Below are 12,506 nucleotides of genomic sequence, written 5' to 3'. Positions count from 1 at the left end.
TAATTATGTTCATGAAGGTTTAACACCTCTGTTAACATTGTCAGTTTTGTTATTGTTGTAGGTACTTGTGATATTTAAGCACTGCGCTGTTAAGAGTTTACTGTGCATTTTCTAGTGATGGGAAAATGAGATGTTACAGCCATTTGTGATGAAAATAGGTTTGTATTGCAAGGCTTTGATCAACACATTGTACATTTGTGGCACCTGCTGGTCAAAATAATTTGGAACAGCAAAATTATAATAGACTACGTCGCACATGCCATAACACGTGTCTTCTACCAAACCAATCAACCTTCTGTTTCTGATCAACTACATCGAAGTAAACTGCTTAGCAATTTTGTGCTCCGATAAAGCTCCGATATCAAACATAACATCACAAGCATTTTCAGGTAGTTTAACAGCAGCTGGTTCACAGGAAGTTTCAGTAAGTTTCAATAACTCACTGTCATCTAGTTATAAGTGGGTTATTGTCAAATTCACATTAACTTACTGTAGCTAATACTTCACACTCACTGACCTGATAGTCTGGGTGGAACGTGAGTATTACAATTACATGGTGACTAGCTATAAATTAAATATGTTATGATTCTTTGGTTTGACATTCCCTTATGTCAGCTTTGAACAAGATTGCAGAACTGACAGTCTACTAGATCACTGTTTATGAACAGACCATATTAACTGTCAGGACATTCCATCTTATTGGGAGACCAAAAAGAGCTAGCTGATAGCCACGCTGAGAATATGCCACTCCTGTAATCTTCTGATAGTCTGCCGGTGTTACAGTATGCTGCCAATCAGCAAGCGATGTACATGTTGTCAACAGAAGAGTCAGTGAAGGCACTGTAGGTGACTGGCAAGATTTGCTAGTGGCAGCATGTTTCCTGTAGGTTACTGGCAAGATTTTGCCTGTATGTCGTTGTGAATTTTTACAATAACTTACTGAAAAGTAGTTTCCAGGTAAGAAATGACAAATTTACAGCAACACGTTGCCATTAAGTTAATGGAAAATGCACAATAACCTCTTCACAGTGTGTTATTACTGACACATTCTCTTACCAAGTTTGAAGAACAGACTTTGTCAAAGGAGGTAGTCTGGTCGCAATTGCATAACCATCAAACATTTAAACGGCTATAATACTTCCATCTGTAAAAAACACCTTTCAAAAAGCACAGTGACGATCGTACCTTATACCTAACAAGGTACCGATGTGAGTTCATATGTGCACCTGTGAAGTGTACCTTTGACCTTTTTGTACCGCAGGTAACAACATCGTTTTTTTTCAACGTTCAAAAGTCCCAAATAATCAGAACTGTCCTTTCACCTGATTTTAGCTGTAAAAATGCAGTAACTCGTTGTAGATTTACCATATGTTCACCGCAAATAGACAAAAGCCTCCAGTGGACCATGACAAAACGTCCCCAAAGTTATTCCAAATGACATTTGACACCCGGGCATTTGTGTTCAAATGTTGTCACGTGTAGTGTCATGGTATCACATGTTGCAATTTTCATCCCCATGTTGTCACGTGTAGTGTCATGGTATCACATGTTGCAATTTTCATCCCCATGTTGTCACGTTTATTTCACATTATTTTCACGAGATCATGTGCTTCAATGTTGTCACATGTCGATGCACATGTAGTCACGTTATCACATTAACGTCACATCAAATCACATGAATTTCACATGTGAACACATGATCTCGTGATGTGATCTCATGTGAAATTCATGTGGTTTTTCCATAAGGGCAATACTTTTCTTCTTAACCTATACAGATTTTTCTAAACATATTATTAATGTAACATTAATCATCAAATCTAACGACCATAATTTCAATATACAGTAAAACATGGAGATTCAATCAACTGACGAATGAACCACTCTTCCTGTTCCGTGTCATTCTTCAGACAATCTTCACAGACACGAATATCTACAGACTGGACCAGGTTGTATGCGATGCTTTATGAAATGCTTTATGAAGGCTATTTGAGGATGTGGCTGGAGCACCAACATTAGATAGCCGAGATGCGCTGTCCGGCCTCTCCTTGGCACCTATCCTCAGTCAGCTACAGTGTCTGTATTTCAACTGGCACCCTATTCTCTAAATAGTGCACCTCTTATGACCATGGCCTATTGGACCATAACTAGCGTAACATATGACAGGATTATAACAGACATGGTGAATGTTAAATCAACAATGATCACTGTGATTATGTCATGATTCAACTGTATTCACTGTAATTCCCTTTCACTGTAATTCAAAGCTTTTCTTAAGTCAAATGTTTACAGATCCTTCTTCTATGAGGTGTTTATGAATGCCATTTGAGGATATGGCTGTAGAAGAACATTAGATAGGCAGCATTAGTAAGCTGTGGTGGGCTGGCCGGCCTCACCTTGGCACCCCAGAGTATGACACCATCTCAGCCTGATGTTTAATCAGAGGATGGTAGCGACCCACTCACACGGCATTGACGTCCATACAACAGTGATGAATTAACGCCACATCCTCTGACCTCAGAAAGGCCATAAACACAACCATAATTCAGTCTCTTATTTTGTATATACAGTGGTGGTGGAGGAGGGTGTTTGAGGTGACACGGTGGATGGAACGATCGATAGGGAGAGAATCTCGGGGCGTTTATCTCTCTCTGCTATGTTCCTCCACAACTCCAAAGTGGGCTGCCTGCTGCATTTGTTGGGAAACTTATTGTGGTGCTATTTGACGCTTCGGTGAGTTTCAGGTTTGAATCAAAACAGAGACAGAAGAGGGCAAACTGATGTGTCAGTGAAGAAAATGGGAAGAAGAACAAATACCTTCATTTTTTTATGGAGTGTTATATCATCCTGACCTCTTTTGTTTGCGTAACCAAGTTCAGCCTGGTAGCTAGGTCTACTGTGTGTAGCCCCCTAGCTACTAGGTTTATGTCATTTCTTTATTTTCTGAATCACTCGAAAAAAGAAGTTCCCTCGCGGGGAAAAAAGTTATTCTCATTCTAACAATGTAAGAAAAAAAGCATATCCCATCACAGTCAGATGACACACAGAGAGGTGCTAGAGGATACAAATCAAGTGAATGGTATTGAGAGATGACAGCCAGTGGAATCTCAACAGCAGGGAATGTAGCCATGGCAGATTCAAGGAGGCTGAAGGCTGCTTTCTGGGACGTTGAAATCAAGAGCTGCTCCTGTATAGAACCCGGCCTTGAGAAGAGAGAGGCTTTCAATGTGATGTATGGGAGGGAATACTGCCTCTCTCAATGTGTGTGTGTGTGCGTGTGTGGATGTGTGTTTGTGTGCACGAGAGTTAGTTAATGCATATGATTGTATGTGGTAGGCTTTGGGATTTCTGTGTGCTTGAGTGTGTACAGAGTAGGTAGGCTCTGCAAGCTAATGTGTTTTTTAGGGTTGCACATTATTTTATCATTTGCTATTACACTCTAATAGCAGATAAAAGAAAAGTTGGGGGTGTGAAAAGCTCTGGCAGACAGCTAAGCCAACATCATGAACTATTCAGTTAAGTGCACAAACACTGAAATGGTTTTATCACCTGGTTTATTCTTCCTCCATTTAGTATGATATGATACATTTCATATGGTACCAAAAGGGTTCTTTGCAGAGGGATAGGTCTCTACCAAGAACAGTTTTGGAAGACAAGGGTTATTTGTAAGGCAAAGGGTTCTACCTACTGTAGAACCTTTTCTTCCAAAAAATGGTTATTTGGATGATAAAGGTTCTTTGATGATTCTTTGGAAGGCAAGAAGGGTTCTACAAAGAACCATATATACAATTTCCCAGGATGCTCTATTGCAGGGAGATGTTCATAATAGTTTGTTTTACTGCAATATCTGTGTTTTTGCATGTGCATGTGTAACAGTATTGCTTCCATCCCTCTCTGGGCTCGAACCAGGAACCCTCTGCACACATCAACAACTGTCTCCCACGAAGCATCGTTACCCATTGTTGCACAAAAGCCACGGCCCTTGCTGAGAAGGGGAACAACTATTTCAAGGTATCAGAGCGGGTGACGTCACCGATTGAAACGCTATTAGCGTTGGCACCCTGCCAACTAACTAGCCATTCACACCGGTTACACATGGATTGGTTGATTAATGTTATGTTACACAAAGACACGTAACATACAGTATTCTGAACTAATTCAATTGGTTGAATTTATTGTTGTTCCAGTTTACATGATTGGGATAGTCTAAGTATGCAGTCTTCCCTACCCTGGCAATCATTCTGAATGCGGGTTGCGGGTGATTAACAATTCCACTTGTTGGATATCCTGACTCGGACTGTATTCCAATAGGAATTACACATCACTTTGCAAGCCAGCATAATGTGACTTGCAGGCTGGATGTGGCCTGTAAACTAGGAGATTCCTAACACCACTGTGTTAGGGTATAACTAGGCCCTCAAAGAAAGGATGATATATGTAATGTATTGTCATAAATTATGACATTTTAGAGGCTAATAAGGCTGGTGGAACCATTCATAGAGGGGTTCTAGGAAAACTGTCTAAAGATAAAAGGGTTCTCGGTAGAACCCTTAATAGACGGTTCTATGAAGAACCTTTAGATTATAAAATGGTTCTTGGTAGAACCCTTCATAGAGGGTTCTAGGTAGAACCATATACAGAGGGTTCTTTGAAGAACCCTACATAGAGAGTTCTTGATAAAATCCTCTGCAAAGTGTTCTATCGAGCCCCAATAAGGGTGCCCCAATGGGGAAAAACTAAAGAACAATGTATCGTTCTACTTACCAACATTTTTTCTAAGAGTGTAGCTATTATTCATTTGTGGATGTCCAGCATCCATTTCGTATGATGTGTTATGAATTGCAATTTGTACAATATGTTACAAATCTGACATACGTATGATAGGTTACCAACTCAAATTTGTTGCGGCTAATATGAACTAGGTGGTTAGGGGTTAAGGTTAGCGTTAATGTTAGTGTTAGGGTTAGGAGTTAGGTTAAAGGTTTAAGGTTAGGGGAAGGGTTAGCTAACATGCTAAATAGTTGATAATTAGCTCAAATTCACACCCTTGCCTCTGCCCTCCCTCCCTGGTGCTCAAGGGCGCCAGGCTGCCCAGCACTACTCACTCTTGCCACCATCATTACGCACACCTGCTTCCCTCGTCACACGCATCGGCGATTCATTGCACTCACCTGGACTCAATCACCTGTGTCATTACCTCCCCTATATCTGTCTGTTCCCCAGCTCTGTTCCCCGCTTCAGCATTCATTGTCGTATGTCTTTGTATTACCCAGCTCTGACGCTGGTCCTGTCCTGTTCTATGTCTGTGTAAATTAAATGTTCACTCTCTGTACCTGCGTCTCATTTCCAGCTTCGGTTGTTACAAAAATGCTCAAGTTGTCCATGAGATTCAAACACACAACCTTTGGGTTCACGTGTGTCTTTGCCTTAAAGCTGCAATATGCAACTTTTCGGGTGACCTGACCAAATTCACATAGAAATGTCATTTGCATTGAAAGAAAGTATAAAAGCAGTAGATCTGTTCTATGTGAGCTATTTCTATGCTTCCAGTTCTTAAGTTTTGTTTTAAAGTACTTTGTTTTCGGGTTATCTACACAAGCTTCAAACAGCTGAAAATACAATATTTTAGCTTATGGAAAACATATTTCACAGCGATTTAGATTGTTGTTGCGACTTCTACCGAAGTCGATGCCTCTCCTTGTTCGGGTGGTGCTCGGCGGTCGACGTCACCGGTCTTCTACTCATCATTGATCCATTTTTCATTTTCCATTGGTTTTGTCTTCCTACACACCTGGTTTCAATTCCATTCATTACCTGTTGTGTTTAACCCTCTGTTTCCCATCATGTCTTTGTCAGAGATTGTTTCTTGTTTCAGTTTCGTGTTGTTTGTATTTGGTGCGCGACGGGTCCTCGTACCCAATTTGTTTCATTTGTATTTATGGTTTTGGAGTTATGTTTTGTTTTATTAAATTACTCCATTTACCAAGTTTATTCTCCTGCGCCTGAATTCCCTGCCACCTATACACACGTTCGTGACAATTGTACATTGATTCTCTACACTATACTTTCTTGCTTTGTCACAAACTGAAATTAGGGGAAACTATTACTATTTTAGCAACCATGAAATGGTGGAGAGATTTCTGTATTGTGCATCTTTAAGTAACTTTCAGCCGGGGCATATATTCATGGATGCCGAGGGAAACCAGGCTTCCCCCCAAAAATTACTAAGAAAATAAGAATCTGTGTTATCATAATTTTGCTTAAATTCCCAAGAGGCTGAATGTTTATTTATTATTTAACCAGGTAGGCAAGTTGAGAACAAGTTCTCATTTACAATTGCGACCTGGCCAAGATAAAGCAAAGCAGTTCGACACATACAACAACACAGAGTTACACATGGAGTAAAACAAACACAGTCAATAATACAGTAGAAACAAGTCTACATACAATGTGAGCAAATGAGGTGAGATAAGGGAGGTAAAGGCAAAAAAAGGCCATGGTGGCAAAGTAAATACAATATAGCAAGTCAAACACTGGAATGGTAGATGGAAGAAATTGCAGTGGAAGAAAGTGCAAAGTAGAGATAGACATAATTGGGTGCAAAGGAGCAAAATAAATACAGCAGGGGGAGAGGTAGTTGTTTGGGCTAAATTATAGATGGGCTATGTACAGGTGCAGTAATATGTGCGCTGCTCTGACAGCTGGTGCTTAAAGCTAGTGAGGGAGATAAGTGTTTCCAGTTTCAGAGATTTTTGTAGTTCGTTCCAGTCATTGGCAGCAGAGAACTGGAAGGAGAGGCTGCCAAAGGAATAATTGGTTTTGGGGGTGACCAGAGAGATATACCTGCTTGAGCGTGTGCTACAGGTGGGTGCTGCTATGGTGACCAGCGAGCTGAGATAAGAGGGGACTTTACCTAGCAGGGTCTTGTAGATGACCTGGAGCCAGTGGGTTTGGCGACGAGTATGAAGCGAGGGCCAGCCAACGAGAGCGTACAGATCACAGTGATGGGTAGTATATGGGGCTTTGGTGACAAAACGGATGGCACTGGGATAGACTGCATCCAATATATTAAGTAGGGTATTGGAGGCTATTTTGTAAATGACATCGCCGAAGTCGAGGATCGGTAGGGTGGTCAGATTTACAAGGGTATGTTTGGCAGCATGAGTGAAGGATGGCTTGTTGCGAAATAGGAAGCCATTTCTAGATTTAACTTTGGATTGGTGATGTTTGATATGAGTCTGGAAGGAGAGTTCTGTCTAATAAGACACCTAGGTATTTGTAGTTGTCCAGATATTCTAAGTCAGAGTAGTGATGTTGGACAGGTGGGCAGGTGCAGGTAGCGATCGGTTGAAGAGCATGCATTTAGTTTTACTTGTATGTAAGAGCAATTGGAGGCCACGGAAGGAGAGTTGTATGGCATTGAAGCTCGTCTGGAGGGTTGTTAACCTCTCTTCGCACAGAACCTGTTAGCGGGATGAAATTCGTCAACATACGGTGATCGCTACATAAATAGTCATATTAAACATTCATGAAAATTCAAGTGTCTCACATGTTTCGAAAGCCTAGAATCTTGCTAATCCAACTGCATTGTCAGATTTAAAAAATGATTTTCTGCGAAAGAATACGATGCGATTATCTGAGGATAGTGCCCCATAAAAAACAACTATTTCAACCATTACAGGCGTAACCAAATCACAAACTGCAATAAAATAAATTGTTTACCTTTGACGATCTTCCTCTGTTTGCAATCCCAATGCTCATTGTTACATAATGAATGATCTTTTGTTTGATAAACTCCTTTCATACCGGAAGGAGCAACGCATGTTACGCACAGAGTTGTTTTTGTAAAACGCATTTTCAGCTGTTTATATACGTATCAATCACTATGGCGACTAAGTCAGGGAGAGCTAAATCTAGATATACAGATGTACACACAATTTTAGAAGAAATTGATCGGGAAAGTGAGACAGAGATTGTTGGAGGACGATTCATTTAGCGATTCCCAAATGGAGGAATATTTTTGGAAAGCAGAGGACATCGAAGAAGAAGCACAGGTGATTTGAAGCACAAAGAGAAATATCAGTGAAGCTGTCTTTGTTAGTAACCAGTAAAGACACGTGGACACTATCTCTCGTATTATATTGGCCTGGCCGATATTGGACTGTCTGCAACCCATGCAGCTCACTATACAACAGTATTTGCTTTTCAAATGTCAGTCACTAACAGGGCTGGCTCGAACTCTCTCCTCTAGAACATTAAATTCCTTAGGGCTCTGGTCAAAAGTAGTGCACTATATAGGTAATAGTGTGCTATTTGGGACGTATTCACCCCATATACTGTAGGCATTAGTTACCAAGGGCATAAAGCTGTGGGTATAAAAGGTTAACTAGACTCTCTTAATGCTGTCAAGTGGCTGGGTTGGGCGGTTAAGTGGTTGAAAGTAGCTGGCCTATGGTTTTTGCTGGACAACAGCACTTCAACTTTAGCACCACACGGCTGATGGATGTATGTGGACGTATGGAGGGATCGGTGGAATGACGACTATAGGCTCAACACATTTAACACTTAAACCTGCACCAGGAGGAGAGGCAAGAGGCAGAAGGCATGAGACACCACAGTTAACATGGGCAAAATGACAGGCGGTGGGAGGCTTAATGGAATGAGATACGGGAAGGGGGAAGGGAAGGAGAGAGAGAAAGAGGGAGGCAGAGGTAGTGAGAGAAGAGAGAGCGAGAGGGATGAGAGAGGATAAGAGAACAATTAGAGGAAAGGAAACTGAAAGAGACATAAAGAAGATGGAGTCCTTTCATGGTTTTATCAGGAAACTAGTATACTAGACTAAAGACAAATTAAGAATTGTAGAGCGACATTACTGTCTAGACTTGATTGATTAAAGGTTTCTTTAAAGATGTATGGATCCAAGGAGAGTTAGGGAAGAGGAAAAAAATTACGGGATGAAAGATCCAAGGAATAATGGTAAAATAAAAGTCCAAAGCATCACTAGAACGCTTTTCTAACGACCAATGACTGAGCCATATACATCCTCTCTTAAACCTGCTGACCCAAACTCACCCTTGAACAAACCATGTCCACATCCCAGTTCAACCCTAACCCTAGCCCTTAGAACCAATAACGAAATAAAAGTCCACAGCTATGGAACTCTGGATGTTTGAAAGGAAAGAGTTGGCATCTACTGTATCGCTTCCCATTTTGTCAGATGATTCCTGCTTCACCTTGTCTTTGGGCAGGTGTGATGCCTAATTGCCACTCCATTCCAGACGTGCTTTCCTGAGTTCACAACACCATCCATATGCGCTTTTGGAATATTGAAATGTATCACTCGCTCACTCGGTGTCATGGTAACAGATGGTTGCTGGAGGACAATCTCAGCATCTGTGTCAGCGCCATCACAACAGTAACCTTTGATCTTGAATATTATGATATAACTCTCCCTCTGCTGCTACCACCTCTCGGATCGCCTAGAACACCAGAACCTTCTGAGCACTAACGTCTTCCAGTGGGACCGTCGTGCTGTCTCCAGTTCACGGGAAGAGAATTTACAAATGTACCGTTTGTCAAAGATGTGTGTGTGCTACATGACGGTAACAAACGAGGAAAGGAAAGAGAGGGAGCGAGTAGGCTAATTCATTCGATTCATGCTAATGACGATCTGATACTATAACCCCCATTTGAATAAGGTTCTAATTTTGACCCAAACTCATGTGTAATTCACCTGCATTTCTGTGGGGAAAACATCACAAGCCGACTGACTGTGTGTCGTGCATTTACACATCAAACACACTCCCTTATCTCCCTCCTCTTCTTTCCTCCCTCCTCTCCCATCTTGTCTTCTTCCGTTTGAGAGATGGTACTGCTCTGAACACAAGACAAAGAAGACACCGGGGAGCCTCACCTAAATAAGAGGTACAACATACAATATATACCAGCATGGAAATAGTTAATATTTATACATATATATATATATACATATATTCAGTAGGCTATGGTGTACATAATCAATCAATAGAATGCCATTGGGCATGTGCCACTGATCAAGTTGAACAATGAAATCGCCATATTAAAAATAGTAAATGTTGATAAGACATGGAGATAAGAATTGAGCATTCTCATTTCTTACATCACCTCAAAACACACACTATCATCCCATCATTCACACCAATACCATGGGTGGTCTCGCCATAATCAAATCAGTTAGCTACAGAATCTGACATGTCTAACTACAATACAGGCCCCCAATATCTCCATCAGATACAGTCAGGGTAGAAGAGGCTTATATAGATATCCTAACATGCTCTCTCTCCACTTTCTCTCTCTCTCTCTCTCTCTCTCTCTCTCTCTCTCTCTCTCTCTCTCTCACCCATCCTTCTCCATCCCTCTCTCTCTTTCTCGCTCAGTCTCTATCTCTCTCTCTCGCTCCGTCTCTCTCTCTTCTATCTGATTCCTATGCAAGTAGGTCAATAGTATGTGGCCTGAGTTGGGGAATATATGAATGAGTGGACTGCCTCTGCCTCTGTTGCCCAAAGATCCATCGGCTCAGGGCAATTACCACAATGTTTTGATATATTTTTCCTTCCTCTCCATCTTAATTTCCTACCGGCGGGCAGACTGACACTTGACCCACTGTGGGCCTCTTCAACCCTCCAATCCCAAAGCATTGTAATCTTCTATCTATATCAGCTGTCTCACTAAAGATGGGACACCACTGTAAATCAGAGGAGACTAACGCCATGGAGGAGAGGATGCAACCTCTTAGATGCTAAGTCCCCAATTTAGGGTAATTTGAGCGGTTCTGGACCTGTTCCGACTGACATTTTGTTAACAAGGCGCTCTGTGAATATCGCAGGGTCTAGTGCCTTATATTGCCAGAAAACCCCATCTGTCCTCTTTCCGCTACCACTTTGTCAGCGGAGCGGAAGTGTCAGGTTTCACACCCCACATTTGCATAGGGAGTGAGTGACGTGTCACATTTTCTGTCCTGTACAAAGAATCGATTTGATATACTTCTGAGTAAACGGAGCCTGGGAGGCGGCATCTTAAAAGAGGACAGTCTAGCAATTTCAACAATCATCTCACTGTGATGATCTCCACTGGATTCAGAGCTCTTAACATTAACATTAAAAAACATGAAAATAATACCCCAAAAAATACGAAATAATGTAAACAGAATTGAAACACGACCACTTTTTCTTGGTCACAGAGGGACAAAATCACGTTGTGCGTGAAGCTGAAGTTGTAAGGAGTCTGCAGACATTCGAATGGTGTCTCTGCATCACTCAGAAGAGGCTTGGCAGAAAATGCTCTGTCGTCAGTTATATGAAATGGGGCCAAATGTGTACTGTCACTAAACATGATCATATTTATTTTACAGTTGTAAGAGAGGTGAAATCATATAGTAAGTCGTTTATAATTTGATTGTTGATTCCCCGACTTTTGTCGAATAGGAAAACAATCATACCGGTAGATAATATTTTCATACGTGAGTATTCCACACAATGTATAATTATGTTTACCAGACCGTTCTGAAACTATGCAGCAATACTAGTTATTGTTTGTGGCCATCTCATGAAAAATAATGACTTTTGAGTATGTCTATTTAGGCGGAAATCTACATTTTGCCATGAAGTTCAAGAGGTCTTGAGAGGGTGATGTAAAGATGTAAAAAGGATTTGATAAAATATTGAATTTGGCCTTTACTATTATAGCCCATGGAAACACATTGAACAACACATTCATGAATGGTTAAAACCAAAACAGAAAAAAAATCAATCATAAAGGAATAAGGTTTTGAAGTGTCTGTTCTATATCTAGGAGACATAAGAAAGCTCAGGAAAATATTTTTGTTGGCACGAAAACACCATACTTCCATTCATTCGTAATGGTGCATCCAGATGAGTCTTGTGACACTTGTGGGGGTTGTAGAGCAAAACCACCGTGATCGTGAGAGTCACCCCTCTAGTTTGTAGCCCAAACGGTTTGGACGCTACAGACAAAAGCTGATGTTACAAACCAAAGTAAACTGACACATTTTGCTGGGGATTTTTGTATTATGTTACTTAGGTTGACGCACGCACGGGTGCATCAATAGAGTCTTAAGGATTAAATGGAATACACCGTTTTTAATAACAGCGTTTTTTAAGAACCTGTAAGAAAGCTGAAAGACCAACAACCTAAATGGAAAGCCAAAGTAAATTCAAAGTTAAGCACCAGGCCTATGAAGAGATGATGAGAGTGAGTAACTCTGCATGTCGTTCTGTTTGAAGCTCTATTTGCTTACCCAGCATCAGTATGTCTCCAGTAGATACAGTATTATGCGTGCATATACATCCACCCTGTAAACACTGCATCAAATATGCATGCAGAAACATATCATGTACACTCCAGCTACAGTACGTCCCTGGAAGCCTTTGCATACTGTATGTGTGTGTGTATGTAAATGCATTCTAATGAGGGGTGGAGGTGGTGGAATACATTAAGACAGCAAAGATTTT

The sequence above is a fragment of the Oncorhynchus clarkii genome, chromosome 29 (genome assembly GCF_045791955.1).
Source record: "Oncorhynchus clarkii lewisi isolate Uvic-CL-2024 chromosome 29, UVic_Ocla_1.0, whole genome shotgun sequence".
NCBI classification, from domain to species: Eukaryota; Metazoa; Chordata; class Actinopteri; order Salmoniformes; family Salmonidae; genus Oncorhynchus; species Oncorhynchus clarkii.
Note: the sequence above shows the minus strand (reverse complement) of the source record.